Source organism: Grampus griseus (genome assembly GCF_964374135.1).
Source record: "Grampus griseus genome assembly, chromosome: 5".
Lineage (NCBI taxonomy): Eukaryota > Metazoa > Chordata > Mammalia > Artiodactyla > Delphinidae > Grampus > Grampus griseus.
Window position 1 is genome coordinate 15514729 of NC_138998.1, and position 15110 is coordinate 15529838.

At 37.7% G+C, this 15110-nt stretch overlaps 1 long non-coding RNA gene across 1 annotated transcript in view; it reads left to right on the forward strand.

Moving 5' to 3' along the window:
• The window catches only part of LOC309822723, a 262605-nt gene extending 251393 nt beyond the window's left edge, over positions 1-11212 (forward strand). The window contains exon 4 of the long non-coding RNA XR_014296766.1: positions 10788-11212. This is a non-coding gene — a long non-coding RNA (uncharacterized lncRNA). The remainder of the gene's footprint in view (positions 1-10787) is intronic.
• Positions 11213-15110: the final 3898 nt, after the last annotated feature.

Consider the following 15110-nt stretch of genomic DNA (forward strand, 5'->3'; position numbering starts at 1 on the left):
TAAATCTCACGTAATGTTGACTGGTGGTTAAGTTGGTCAAAAAAACAGAGAGACCAATTTGGATATATGTAATTAGTTTATAATGTTCAAACACTTTGATTTAGCAACTTCTTAGTATTTACCTTACATAAACTCTTGCATAGGTGCACAAGGAACCATACGTAGGCATGCTCATTGTGGCTTCCTAAAACAAATATATACTAGAAATAACAAATCAACAAGAGACTGGATGAATGGTGTCTTATTTTCACATAGAATACGAAAAAGAAGTTAAATAAGGTAGATCCATATATGTCAAAACAATAAAATTAATGAAAAAAGCAAGTCAGAGTAAAATGTCTACAATACACAATTCAGTGCTATGTTGCTTACAGTTACATATGTATGTAATAAAGTTGGGTAGATGGAAACTACCACCAATTCCTCCCAGTTCCAAAAGTCCATAACACCCCATACACAAAATACATCTTCTATATTTGTGTTTTCTGGGTAACTTTTATCAAGCTATTATAATAATTCAAAAGACAGTAACAGTGACCTTCTTCCCCAGGAAATTCTTCCCATATCATGGTTTTAATTAACATCTGTAAATGTATCCCCTTTACCCCAATCTGTCTCCCTGTCCCACATTGCTCCTTTGGATATCAGAGCTGCGTATTGCTATAGTTCCCTAGATATTTCCACTTGGATGCCCACCAAGCACCTAGAACTTAACGAGTGAAAGATGGAACTCATCTTGCCTTGCCCCCCTTGCTCCTTGCCTGCCTCAGGTTCCTATTGCAGAGAATGGCTCAGCCATCTAACAGATTACTCGGTGGACAGGTTCCCCACCTCCTCCCTCTTCCTCAGTCCCCACATCCAATTACAAAGTACTCTCGGGCTTCCCTGGTGGCGCAGTGGTTGGGAGTCCGCCTGCCAATGCAGGGGACACGGGTTCATGCCCCGGTCCGGGAAGATCCCACATGCCGCGGAGCGGCTGGGCCCATGAGCCATGGCCGCTGAGCCTGCACGTCCGGAGCCTGTGCTCCGCAACGGGAGAGGCCACAACAGTGAGAGAGGCCCGCGTACTGAAAAAAAAAAACAAAACAAAGTACTCTCAATCTCACTTGTCAAATATTTATTTCAGCCTTCCTCTTCTCACCATTCCAAATGTGGAACCATGCCCAAGCCCCCTTGTCTTCAGGCCAGATTGTTACCACAGCCTCTTAACTACTCATCTATTCCCCACATTGAAGCTAAAAAGCAAACCTAACTGTGCATGTTCCGAGTGCAATGCTTTTAGCATGCAAATCTGACCTTGGTATGTCCCCAGCTTAAAATCTTACAATGGTACCTACTTGTCCTTAGGATAAAGGTCAAACTTCTCAATACAGGTACAGGGTTCTTTCTAATGTGATGTTTGCCTCTTTCCCCTCCCCAATTTTTACTGTGCCTTCCTCTTCTACTCAGCGCTCCAGTTAAAGTGAACTTCAATTCCTTCTTTAGATATGTTTTCTCAGGCCTCTAGGACTTTATTCATGTGATGCTGTTACATTTACTCATTCTCCTTCCCCTTTATCCAGTTAACTTCTGCCCACTGTATATATTGTTTCTTTTCATTCCCAAGTCTGAATTCTATCATACCCCTCTTTTGTGCTGTTCCTAGGCTGCCACATAATGGGTGCACAGGTTGTACACTGTTCAACTGTAGGGGGCGCTCTTCACATTGGTCTATGTAAATGGTGCCCCTGAAGTTGTGCAATGTGGTAGTCATACCTATAATGTCTCTATCACAGTGCTAACTGCACTGTAATGTAATTGCCTGCTGACTTGTCTTTCTCACTGTTTCACTAAGTAGATAAGGGGCATCACACCTGAGACTAGAAGTCAATTAAAAAATACAAAAACCACTGACTCTTCACCTTTGTCATGAGGTCATATAAGCACATATCCTCTATTTATACGCCAGGATATCATCTCAGGGAAAGAAACAGAAAGGACAGGCCACCTAAGAAACTAAACTTCTGTGTGTGTGGCCTCTCCCGTTGCGGAGCACAGGCTCCAGACGCACGGGCTCAGTGGCCACGGCTCACGGGCCCAGCCGCTCTGTGGCATGTGGGATCTTCCCGCACCAGGGCACGAACCCGTGTCCCCTGCATTGGCAGGCGGACTCTCAACCACTGTGCCACCAGGGAAGCCCAGAAACTGAACATTTTTATCCAAATAAAAGTAAGATATAAAAGTAAGTATGCAATGAAATATCAGCTCCATGATAGCAGGGATTTTTGTTTGTCTGTTTGTTTCTGTTTGGTCCATTGCTGATACCTCTGACTCTAGAAGAAAGTCTCACTCTTGGTAGTCCTGAAGAAAGGTTTGCTGAATGGATGGAGTCATTTGTTTCATGATTATTATTGTAGACTGTACTTCACCTGGATTGAGGGCCCATAAAGAATACTAGAATGGAGCTAGACAGGCATCCAGGTTGCTGCTTTGTGTTCAATGAATGGCTCTCCTACATGTATCGGGTTAAGAAATTGCAATTCCTTAGCATCAGTCAGCTTTGTACGGTTCTTTAATTCATCTGGGGACAAGGCAGAAGAAAGAAGAAAAAACTCATGGGGAGTAGAATCACAGGAAAGGTAAATACACCCTTTGGATTGCCGGGCTTTTAAACAAGTAACATTTATATAGCAACTTACAGACCCACAGAACTTCCACACACGTGATCTCCTCTGCCCTTCTCCAGGGAAGGCAGAGACCGAGCAGCCATTTCCTTCCTGTCAGGATAAGACAGAATCTCTCCACCCGAAATAGAGTTCCTGTTAAAAGTTTCTTTTACATCTTAAAGGTCATAAATGAAAACATAGTCATCGGGAGCTGTTTGTTATCTCTCAATTGTGTTTATTTTAAAGGAAGTTTTCTATCTGTTAGAGAAGAAACAGAAAAAAAAGAAAAATTTTTATGGAACTGGGTTGCTAGGTTAAGGTTTCATGAATTCTTTTCCACATAATCCTAGGATTCCATGAAAATGCGCTGAGATTCATGGATGTATTAACCAAGAAGGCCTGTCTCTAAATAGTTTAGTGATGATTATGATTTCTGTTGTACTTCCTACTGAAAAATACCACTGAATCTAGTCTTTCCTCCTTTCCCACTCCCAACTACATATTTAGATCCACTCTGTGGTGATGTATTTGTTCCCAAGTTCAACTGAAATCTAAATTAAAAGATAACAGAATAACGGAACTGCTTGGTCAAGTTTCTATTTTTAAATATTTTAAACGATATGACTTTAAACATTGGAAAACTCCTGGGTTAGTTTTTTCCTTTATTGTCACTCACATTAGTATGTGTCAGTTATTGTTAAATAGAGTCCTTTTTAACATAGATTTTGAAGAATGGATTTCTTTTAAAAGGAGTACACTATATCTAACAATTCAGCAATGGATTATGTGTTTGGAGAAATATGATCTCACTTGTTATACCATAATTTAGTTCATGTTCAATAATATTTCACTCAGTTTATTTGATCTTGGCATAATTTGAAGAGATAAATGATATAAACATGTTTCAGTGCCAGCTTAAACAAATTCTATTGATATTTATCTCTGGTAAAATGTGACTTGAGGCTGGATGATCGAATGTCACAGTGTCAGACTAGTTTTTATTAGCTTTTAAATTATGCTACCCCAGACCAACTGGTGCCTTACGCAAAGCATTATTTCTCAGAGCACCCACTGTTGCACATCCATTCTTAATGAGATTGGGCAATGCAGCCATTTACTGATGGTGCAAGGAGATTCAGTCTTCTCCCTTGTCCATAACCGTGACAAGTGAAAATATATTTATTTTTCCTAGGCTTCATTCAAAAATTGCATAATATCGAAGTACACACTTGTCTTCCTAATTCATTTACTTGTATGATGCATCGTAATGAAACTAGATTTCTTCATTTACCTTCCATTTCAGAATCAGTTGCATGAAAAGGCAGTATTTATTTAAGTAATTTTGCAATCTAAAGAGTCAAAAGTGTGTGGATGAATTCCTTTAATAATTGTCGGTAACCACCGGAAACTGTACTATTGCAAAAGTGTTGTGGATTGTCAATGAGCTGGTATCTAATGGGGAAAAGTCCAGATATTTTTTAGAAATTAAAACAAAATCTCATTGTGAAGTTGCTGCTCAAAAACACAATATTCATGAAAGTTTTCCAATATAGATAATTTGTGCTTTGACGTTTAAGCTCTATTAAAAGCTCTATGACTTTATGGAACATCTTCTAGAAACTGAACTCTGAAACAAAACCTTCTGGTGTTGCTTTTGTGAGTGAAGTTGTAATAAAATCAAATACATGCATAAAGGGCTAAACATTAATGTTTTAAAGAGGTCCAACTGCATAAATAACTGCAGTCTAATAACTCCAATAATTCCAAAGCTCCAACACTAGAGGAAATATTAGAATATCAAGAGGTTTCTGCAGAAGTTTTTGCAATATTTTGGCTCCCCATGATGCAGACATGAAAAGAAAGTCCTCCAATGTGAGTCATCTTGAAATGAATGGTCTCCAGGCCATACATACTCTTTTTTTTTTTTTTTTTTTTTTGCAGTACGCAGGCCTCTCACTGTTGTGGCCTCTCCTGTTGCGGAGCACAGGCTCCGGACGTGCAGGCTCAGCGGCCATGGCTCACGGGCCCAGCCGCTCCGCGGCATGTGGGATCTTCCCGGACCGGGGCACGAATCCGTGTCCCCTGCATCGGCAGGCGGACTCTCAACCACTGTGCCACCAGGGAAGCCCTATGCTAGATATTTTTAATTTATTCTGCAGATGAGGAAACTAAATCCAGAGGGGTAATTTGCCCAAGGTTATAATGCTTGTACAAGGAGAAGCTAAAATTTTACAGGTCTCTAGCTATAAAATGTGGGGTTTTTTTGTTATTTTAAAGACACTCAATTGAATTCTTAGTACGTTTAGGTTGTGAGACTTTCCATGTTGATTTCATCTAACCCTGATAAAAATTCTCTATAGTACATCATACTATGGAACCTGTTCTACAAAGTGAAAACCAAGGCAGTGAAAGGTTAAATAAGTTATCCACATTCATTTGGTGGTGAGCAGTGGTGTCTAGTTATGTAATTCAACACAGCAAAGATATATATTAGTTTTTCTATATGAAACGTAGAACAGCATTTGTTTCCTAAATTAATTTAACTCAACACTACTATTGTTATTATGATGTGATTTTTGAATGCTTTGGGATCTAAGTATTGTGTTGCTCCCAGTAGGTCCTAAGCCTTCGGTGGATATTTTTCTTTGCATTTTAATGCTGTATCTATTTTGAAAAATCCTTCTGAAGTCTATGGTTCACTGGAATAGACGCTACTGGAAAAAAAAAAAAAGCCTAGGAGAGGTCAATTATTTAACTAGGGCAGAATAAATATAGTATAAGATTGCCTACCCTTTGCTAATCTGCCTGTGGTTTATAATTTCACATACAACAAACTTTGATTCTCTATTCATTTTAAAATATAAAATACCTAACATTCACCTGTTGTATTTGAAAGAAAATGAATAGATCTATCAATATAAAAATGCCTTATTTTGTTCAAAAACTATACAAGCTTAGCAATTACATAATTCTCCATTAGTCATTACTTATGTCTGACACATTGATTATTACCTCTCCCCGCTCCCACGCTGACTCATTGAAAAGGAAAGAAAAATATGCTTGAATGGGTTCTACTTTGTACTTTTCAATAAAATGTTGAAACTAGATGTTTTAAGCTAGATACTGACTTCTTACCTGCTTGCAAAGTATTTGCCTATTTTAAAAAATCTAAAATATAATAGTTGACTTTGCAGAGTCCAGTGGTTAGCCCACCGCCCAGCAAAGAAGACACACAGTGAAAATGCCTTCTCTCTGTGTGGCGTCCCCTCCACTACTAGCAGTTTGCAGAGAGAGAGCAGTCTTTGCCCATGTTGGAGTGTGGTCTGGGCATTGGCCTTCTCAGGAACAGATGTCGTACTAGTGGTACCATACAACTCTATATCTTATCTGCAGGGTGACCCTTGTTGTTTTTTTAAAGGTTATATTCCATGTATAGTAATTATAAAGTAGTGGTTATATTTGCCATTGTACAACAATATATCCTTATAGCTTATTTTATACCTAATAGTTTGTACCTCTTAATCCACTACCCCTATCTTGCCCCTCTCCTTTTCCCTCTCCCCTCTGGTAACCATTAGCTTGTTGTCTTTATCTGTGAGTCTGTTTCCTTTTTGGTATATTCCACTAGTTTGTTGTGTTTTTTAGATTCCACATAAAAGTGATATCATACAGTATTTGTATTAGTCTGACTTATTTCACGTAACATAATACCCTCCTAGTGCATCCACGTTGTTGCTGATGGCAAAATTTCATTCTTTTTAATGGCTGAGTAATATTCCATTGTATATATATGCCACATCTTCTTTATCCATTCATCTGTTGATGGACACAGGTTGCTTCTATCTCTTGGCAATTGTAAATAATGGTGCTATGAACATTGGGGTGCATGTATCTTTTCAAATTAATGTTTTGTTTTCTTCAGATATACCCAGGAGTAACCTTTGGTTTTGGCAGTCCAGAAACAATTTCCAGTCTCCAAGCTTGTTCCTAATCCTCTCCCCTTACACGCATCATATATAGAGAGGATAGATGTTTCTTCAGACCAATTGATGTTGCACTGCATCTTCAACTTATATAACCAGCCTGAGAGAGAACCAGCTAAGCCGATGCTGCCATGTAGAAAGCCCAGCCTTGTGTGATTTTTCACACGATCATAAGGCTAGCCAGAGGGCTCAAGAAATTATATTTTCTTATATTGGTGATCAGAGAATCTCAGAAATTTAGAGCCATGAGACATCTTTTAGCTTCTGTAGACCAGCTCCTTTATCTCTCAGGGAAAGAAATTCAATCCCAGAGAAGTGGAGTGGCCTTTCTTATCCCACTCAGTGTGAGCGGAGCAGACTCATGGCTAGAGTGCATGTTTTCTGACTGAGTGTCCTTTCCTGTCAGTTCCAGCTCCCTTCCACCTTCTGCATGACGTCAGCAGGGAAGAATGTTTAGAGCAGGCAGTTGCTGCTTTCTCCTCCTCCCAATGCATTGCGACAGTTTTGGGAAAAGTGGGGACCCCTGAGGGAGCGGACGAGGGTGCATTCTGACTCCCTGTTTGACTCATGTCAGCATAGCCCTTTCCCATTTGGGGGGCGCCCCTTCCACTCCCCGTTTAAGTCTTCCAGTTTATACTAAGTTGGCATTGCTTTTCTCAGGTCAAGAATTGACTAAACAGGAGCACGGGGGAGGGTTGGTATTTTTGTCTGTTTGCTCTTGCTGTAAAGTTCAGGCCATGTAGGGGTCATTCTGAAGTTGAGTGGATATTAGAGTGAAATGTGAGAGCAGGAGAGCACTTTTCCAGATGAATCTGTATTTAATTAGGCAGTCAAGCCAATCTACTTCTGACACTTGACAGCTTAACTTTCTGATATTGAAGAGCAATTTGTGAGGTACAGCATTTATTAAAAATAAACATAAAGGCCAAACTAAGATGTTAACATTTAAGGTGATGGGCAGTAATATCGTTATATCTAATCCCAATGGCATTATAATTATCTTACTAATTATACCAACCTTATCACCTAACTTTTCTCAGCACTTAGAAAGGATGTTACAATAGAAAATTCCATGGATGAATTTTAAGTAAAAGGCAATTATACCCTAAAATATCATCGTTTTAAGTTTAACTAGAAAATTACATAGAAAAAACGTAAAATATAAGGATGAGTTCAAAAGCAAAAAAATAAATCGTTTATATAATTTTATAACAATTATTTACTATATGGTTGTTTCAATATTCACTTAATTCTGTTTACTATTTCACCTTTTTATGTCAGAATGTTTATACTGACATCTATGCTTAGTATAACAAGAAGCCAGTATCAATTTACATAGTAGGAGATACTGTTAGTTTCTTTTTGTGGATAGTTATCAAATAAATGGAAATTAAAACAATGAAGCATCATTTTATATCTATGAAATTCGTACAAGATATCTGCTTAGTATGTTGAAATGGTTAGACTTCAAAATATGTGGTTAATTGTAAAGTCATTAAGCCCTAAAAAACTTTACATTAAGCCCTGAAAAACTAGCTCTCTGTAACCCAGTAATATCATCCCATTCAGTTTGGGCTAAAATATATATATAAGTTTCTTATTACAAAGTTTTTTTTCTAATATCAAAAATCTGGATATTGTAACTGGTTAGAAATTTTGGAACTAAACTATAAAGCAACTGTCGGCATGTTCTATAGCTATTAAAAAATATAATTTAAAAACCAGATGTTGGGCTTCCCTGGTGGCACAGTGGTTGAGAGTCCGCCGGCCGATGCAGGGGGTGCAGGTTCGTGCCCCGGTCCGGGAAGATCCCACATGCCGCGGAGCGGCTAGGCCCGTCCAGAGCCTGTGCTCCGCAACGGGAGATGCCACAACAGTGAGAGGGCCCGTGTACCGCAAAAAAAAAAAAAAAAAAAGAAAGAAAAAAAAAGACCAGGTGTTAATATGAAAAAGCATTTATGTTTTAACAAAATGTGAAAAAATAGAATACATATGGTTGTTGGCATCATGTCTTTTTCAGCATGTGAGGAACACAGAAGGGAAAGCCAGAAAATGAAAACTACTGATTTATGCTACGTGGCGTTTTGTTTCTCTCATTGTGTTAGCTAGTTCCGTTAAAAACATGATGTCTCTGGTATCACAAACAAGATGTAAGATATGAAAAAGTTACTGTTTAAAAAAAATCAGGAATTTCTCTTAAGAAATGAAACAGATTAAAGAAATCGCTTCCAAAATCACGGAAAACAGAATGAATCCCTATAAAAAGACAAATAACATAACCAAAGCCATAAATTTAAAAAGTAAAAATTAAGCCATGGAAAAAATTATGCAATATTTTGATTTTTTTCCGAATGCCACTGACATTTTTATAGATGAACAATGATATTAAGTAAATGGTTTCTAAACTGATGCTTGCGTATTCAATTTGTGTGTGAAATTCATTTCTCATCTCTCTATCCTGAAGCCATTGTAGAAAAATACTTTGAGCTAAACCAACTGGTTAATCCTTAGATTTCTATCCCCCCAGCCTATAACTGTTTGCTACCTTTGAACTATGATGAAATCATTGAAGTATCTAGAGTGAAGCTTTAAAAAAATCTATTTAACAAATTAGTAATTCATGTTCACATGGCAACAAATACTTAGTTATCTTTTTCAAAAAAGAAGTTTTTGAAAAGTATTTGTTGCAATTAAGATTTCGGTAGAAAAAAAGTATATACTGATGTCCACCACATATTACAAATAAAGGTGAGCATAACACATTGCATCTATATGTCAGCTAGGTAGCTTTTGAAACTGATGTTAAATGCAAAACAACATTCTAAGATAGCTTTTTAGTAAAAATCCCACATGATTTTGTGGGATTCCAGAATAAAAGGAATCTGTGCATTACTTTTGAGGGAGACATCCAAGAAAAGGGGGCAAGGCTCCAAAGAGGAAATGACTGTAGATTATGTAGGTATCTAGTCATGTGCACCTCAAACACGTTCTCAGAGATTTCCTGGGCCCCAGAAGCTTGAGCTGCTGATGCTCCCAGGAGTGGCAGAAGAGAAAGAAGGAAAGCAGCAGTCAGCTTTTGGGGGAGCCCAAAAGACGTTATTGGTAACATGTGACGACCGGTGGCTGAGCTCCAAATAAGCCAATGGATGCCTCCAAAGATGCTAGTTTGAATAGATGTCTTTTAGAGCCAGATAGACATCTATTCTGTAGTTCCTGCAAGACTCAAAACTGAATGAGAACATAGAAAACGTAGATGGGATCCTCAAATCGACTAAGTTGTTGTCACCTTGACTGTGCAGAGTAAATGTTTGCTAAGTGATTAAAGCCTACAAATGCCCTGTCTTGGTTTGAGACGTTAACTCAACCTTATTGTTAACTAGGGGGAAATTTCTGCCAAAAGTCCGAAGAAAATCTGAAACATGGTACTTAAAAGAAAGATGGTAGCATCCTTTCTAGAGATTTATAAGGATAAATAATCAGATTTTAAAAGCACAGATGCAAGGGAAAAACTAACAAGAAAAAAACATTAAAGCAACACACAATAAAAAAAAAATGAAAAATAAGAAAAGGCGTGTGAAGTTCAGATAAAAATCTAACTTCTAATTATTCAGCATTATAAAATTATTTTAATATTTCATAGAAAATGCCAAATTCAACATTTTTTAAACTATGATTTTATTTTATTTATTTATTTTTTAACATCTTCATTGGAGTATAATTGGTTTACAATGGTGTGTTAGTTTCTGCTTTATAACAAAGTGAATCAGTTATACATATGTTCCCATATCTCCTCCCTCTTGCATCTCCCTCCCTCCCACCCTCCCTATCCCACCCCTCTAGGTGGTCACAAAGCACCGAGCTAATCTCCCTGTGCTATGCGGCTGCTTCCCACTATCTATTTTACTTTTGGTAGTGTATATATGTCCATGCCACTCTCTCACTTTGTCACAGCTTACCCTTCCCCCTGCCCATATCCTCAAGTCCAACATCATTTTTATATAAAAGGAATAATTTTTTCTTCTTCCCACCATCTCCACTCCAGGCTCCATAGCTTCAGTTAAAATATTTTATTATCCAAGAAATATGAAGGGAATCATGGAACTTCTGAATTAGAACGGCTGTTGGAGTTGTTCAACTCTTTGTTTCTCATCTTTCCAAGGATAAGGATCACCTGGAGATTCTGTCAAATGCATGGCTCCCCGGCCTTCCCCTGAGAATTCGGATTCAGTGGGCTTGGAGTGAATTGCGGAATTTGTATTTTGAGTAAGTACAAGTACCTCAGATGATCCTAATCATGACAAAATTCTGGAAACTATGGAAACTTTTAGCCCAGCTCCATTTCTTCAGAGAGGAAGAGGATGAATCCAAAGGTTACATGGACAGTTAAGTCAGCCCGGATGTGTAGCTCCTGTGATTTCTCTCTTTTTCCTAACTTCGTGGGAGATTTCAACTATGATCTCAGTAAGAGTTCCAGATGGTTTCAACAAAAAGACCAGACAAATTTGGTAAAAATACATGGAACAAATAATAAGAAAGCACATGGATATTTTCATTTACAAAAATCCGTATTAAAAACATATGCTTTACAACACATTCACTGTTTACATGCCTATATCGCAATATTGTATAACAATAGTTTGAAAAGTATATATATATATTTATATAATATTAGGACAGTTAGTTCAAAGTCAGACATCTGAGCCCCTCAGCTCTTCGATCCCCTTGAGCTTCCTGGGAGAGGGAATGGGGTTATGGAAAAGGACAGGTTGAGAAGTTGCAAAATAGAGAGCCTTGATGTCCTAGTTTGCCACAAAAATTTCCACTTTTATATGTTTTATGTATCAGTCTTTAGCATAAAATTTCATGTAAATAAACAATTCTGCTTGGCTAAAACCCATCTGGAACAACTGCATTGCAGCTAGGTTAATCACACAAAGATAGATATTTCAATCAGCAACAGTTAAATCCAAAATAATTTACCTTCCTCATAAATACAGGTAAACAGTAGACAGAAGGGATATAATCACATTCTCCCCAAATTAGAATATTTTAACATAGGATGTCAATCTAAGGAGAATCGATACCAAAAGAAATGACGAAAGCCAATCTAATAATCTAGGTTACATACTCACCACTTTTTCCTACCCTATGCGTGTCTAATACCCATCTCTTACTGCCTGGAATTAAGTTTTGTGGAGTTGTTGGCTAGAGAAGAATGATGAATCAGGGCTATTAGATTAAAGCTATTTTCTTTAATCTGTGAAGCTAATAACTATGCTAATAGGAACTATATGATAATGAGTTTTCTAAAGAGAGTCCTCAACACTGCTTTACATCAGCACAGTACAACTTAATGACCACACCTGGGTGGGAATTGGTAGTTGGCACAATGAGCTTATACTCAACACAGAGCCAAAACTTGTCTCTTTAACCAAATAGTTTTTATAACCGAAAATTCACTTTCTAAGAGATTACACGTTTCAAGTTTTAGACATACCAAAGATTCTAAATGATAGGCTGATACACCTATTTGGATCACACTTCTTTTTTCTTGTTCTAGTATTATTTTTTATCTCTTCCTCCCCCTAAGGTCGTCAAGGCTTGCTGTCATGTAGCTCCAAGAATCATAACAAAAGTTCTGTAAGAGAAGATTGACAATACTAATTATTGGAAACAGTTTCTGGATTTCTAGTTGCCTTGTCAGATCTCTCAGTGCCATCCTAAATGACTAAATTTTTTTCAGGCATATGTGGTGGTTTTAAAAGTCAAACTGATTAGTGTAGATCTGATTTTTCTCTATGTAATGCAGAAGTAGGTGGTTTTTGAGTAGAACCCAGTGCAGAAACCCAGCTTAGGGTTTCTGGTTGCAAACAACAGAAAATGACTCTGGTTAATTTAAGTCACAAAAGAATTTATTGAAACTATATCACAGGTGTTCATAGAATAGACTGACATTTCTTGTTAGACTTCTTTTCTGAACATGAGTGATCAGACCTCAGGTCAACAGAAAACTAAAAAATACACCAAGCGCTTGTGGACTGTTAATTGGATTTATTTCAAATAATCTGAAAAGAAACAAAAAAGTCTCATCTCTTTGGTACTTTGTTCAACAAACCTCAGATGCTTAATGAGTGCTCACTATGAGTTACTTCTTACTTTATAAAATTAAAATTTGATACATTAAACATTATTACTTCGCAAAGAATTATTATGTTATCTCTAGAGAAACATGGAACAATACTGATTGGATGAGTGCATACAGTTTTTTCATAACTTTTGAATTGCTCTATCCTAAATAAATTGAAACATTACTCTGGAAGAAAGATGAACTATAGAGTCCAGATCAAGTGCAATGGAATGTCACTGGCATGGGTCCAAGGCAATGGCTCTCTTCCACTATAGCATGTTGCCTTCTCATTAGTGAGGGAATGAGTAATCCCAAATTGGAGAGGGTTGAGTTCACACAGGGACTTAAAGAATGGAAGAAATTTCAGGAGGTAGCTTGGCAGAGGGAGAGAGAACAAATCATTTGTCATAAGAATGTTTTGGTAGGATGACAAGCACTATGTAGTATGGTTTTTGTTGAGGGGTATAGTTAGAAATAAGTCTAGAGAAACAGGTAAAGATGAAATTCTGGTGGGTCACATTTAAGTCAAAAAGGAAAAATGTCACAGAGTCTCATGGAATGGGTATTAATGTTGTAAACAGTCTCAAAAAATGGTCTGTAACCAAGAAGGGCTGAACAAAAGGAATCACCAAGGAAATATCAAATACAAAACATAATAGTGTCATTAGGGAGATGTCAATAGTGTCATTAGGGAGAATTGCTCCCGCTGTCTACTTCATGTTGCTCACCGAACTAAAATGCCACAGTGTATAATTTCTAAATGGCTTCTGTTTTTTTATATCACTCACTCGGGATTCAAAGTGATAAGTAGGAACATCTGGCTAGCAAACATAGGTTACTCCCCTGTTCCATAGCTGCTGAGGGTGGGTGGCAGTGAGGGGTGGAGATTACCTTTACATACATTCTCTAGAGGAGACCGCATCCAGCCTCCTGCTATAATTCATACAATGTGAGATTTCTTCCAAATATGATGGGTTCAACTGCTAGAAAGTCAAACTAAGTTATTATATCTGATACAGGGAGTGAAACCTGTTAACCAGAGTTAGCTCTATCTAAAGTATATTAAAGAAAGGAGAAACTATGTAATGTAGCACAGAACCTGGCTAGGAAACCATTGGTAGGCTGGGTTAATGAGAGTGTGAAAATGGGAGGGGTGATCTTAGCCTCACCTGGGCATGAAACTCCAGGGACAGCTCCACCTCCTTCTATATAAACTAAAGGACAAAGAGAATGAAAGCTGTGCTTCAGTAGGAACCCTGTTGTACCTCCTGTTAGTAGTATTCCTGGGAAACTACTACACGTGATCCTTTAGAACTCCAGATTTCCCAAATGGATATCAATAATATAGTCAATCTATGTTGAGGTAAAAGTCTAGAAGAAAGGCACGTGCTGATCTCTGTTTCTTTTGTCATCTATCCGTGTGGTATTCAAGGTCAGTGTTTTCCCTAACATTAGTAAGGAGGCATGGCTCTCACTGAAAATACCTTAAAAGTGCCAGCTCTCATTTTCAATGATGAAAAGAACATAGAATACACGAAAACAATCGTCAAACACAAACACACACACACACAAAGTGGAGCCGAAGCATCAGTGACAAGGAAAGAAGACTTCCAAAGACGTTGCCACTAGGTCCTCCATGCTGGCTAATTGAGCTGCTGCCACCACCTTTAAAATACTGCACAAAGCTGGTCAAATGCTCAGTATCCAAGAGATTGTTGAGGCCTGTTGGTTGAATTGGATTGACTTGGGCTTTCAAGGGGTTATCATCTGAATTTTCATAAATGCCACTCTTCAATGATATTTTGGACTTTGAAGTTCATTATCAATTTGGATCAATACACCCTTCTATTACTCAAGAGTTGATAAAATATTTAAACAGGAAGAATGAGGCCCAGTGTCTACATCCTGACCTTCGTTATTTCAGCTTCCTTCTTTTTATTATGACATCAGTTTAGACAAAAACAAAAAAATGAGGAGGTGCGATATCACAGCTGGCTCCAAAGCAGTTTCAATTTTGGCAGTTCACATGAATTATTTTAAAATTTCTTCACTGCAGGATCTTTCTTACACATGACCATGACACTGGCTATAAACCATTTCAGTCACTGGTCAGTTTTAGGAGAGATTTAGGGGAAATATCACATCAATTGCTAAGAAATTGTATTCATTATTCATTAAAACTAATATCTACTGGTATAGGGTAAAAAACATGTGTTCATATTGATGTTACCACATCTGAAAGTTTCTACATCCCTGATAATACACTATTAAGCCCAAATACTAAGTATGACATCATAATATGTCACTGGTTATGTTTACCATAAAATTAAACCCACATGCCTAATCCTCTACTTG